Source organism: Austrofundulus limnaeus, unplaced genomic scaffold (genome assembly GCF_001266775.1).
Source record: "Austrofundulus limnaeus strain Quisiro unplaced genomic scaffold, Austrofundulus_limnaeus-1.0 Scaffold847, whole genome shotgun sequence".
In the NCBI taxonomy this organism is placed as follows: domain Eukaryota; kingdom Metazoa; phylum Chordata; class Actinopteri; order Cyprinodontiformes; family Rivulidae; genus Austrofundulus; species Austrofundulus limnaeus.
Genome location: NW_013953249.1, coordinates 72,601 through 73,902, shown reverse-complemented (window position 1 = coordinate 73,902; position 1,302 = coordinate 72,601).

Sequence of the window (1,302 nt, the reverse complement as noted above, 5' to 3'; positions counted from 1 at the left end):
ACACACACACACACACACACACACACACACACACACACACACACACACACACACATTTGCACAGCTATCCATTTGGGGACATTCCATTGACTTCATTACATTTCAACATGCTAACACTAACCACAAACACTAAACCCCAATTGCTTGCGTTCCGTCGCCGCTCCGCTCCGGTTCGAMCTCCGCAGCAAATACGCACCCATTATAATCAATGAGAGTGTTTACACTGGCTGCGCACGGCTGCGCAGGACGGCAGTGAGCGGACGGCGATCCGTCAAAATTAGAACAGATCCTATTTTTGCCGGATGCCGGGGCTGCACCGGAGTCAATTTTTTTAAGATTAAGTCGCACCAACAGGAAAAGACACGAGCACAACATCCGTATTTTCAAAATAAGACACTATTTGGCAGAATAATTTGTCTGAATAATGTCGAAATTRCAGCTATATTAATAAATATACGGATATATTTCTACACAAATGCTGTCAGAATGTATTGTTCTKTTTGGGAAGCAGATGGAAACATGTAGCATGAAGCATTTGTGCACACACACGACACACGTGGATTTTATTTTGAAATCATAAGTTTCAGAAAGCCGACAGCGAGACGGTTTCAACCATAGATACCAAAAGCCTTTTTTTTTAGCCGTTGTTTTCAGCTGTGTTTGGAGTTCGTCTCTCACAGAATTAATTATTTTTTGCTGTGACTTCCACATTTATCACTGAATTTATCGCGCGATCTGCTTCCTGCACATCTGTCAGACCGGAGCGGAGCGGAGGTGGTGTAAACTGGACTTGAAACGGACAGCTGCGACCTGCGCAGCGGAGATGCATGCAGTTTAAATCCGGGGTAAGGCTAACCTCACAAGTACCTACCTGACTCTAAAACTAACATAAACTCAATTCACACCTTGGTCCTAAACTCAACCCCCGCCACCCAAAATCAGCCTCTGAAGTCGTGGGGACACTTTGGTCCCGTTCAAGGCTGTATTTTCCTGAAAAATTGTCCCCACCAAGTACCAAAAACAAGGCCGCGCGCGCGCGTGCACGCATGCACACACACACAAACACACACACACGTCTGTTTCTTGACCCCGTGGGGACCTTCCATTGACTTCCATTCATGTTTTTTAGACTTTATAGTATAACCCTGACCATATACTCTAAAATTAACCTCACCTTACCCTAAAACTAACCTAAACCTTGGTCCTAAACCTAACCCCACACCCATAATTTGCATTTGGACCCGTGGGGACCTGACAGTGGTCCCCACGATTCACTTCGGTCTCCATGAGGCCACTTCGGTC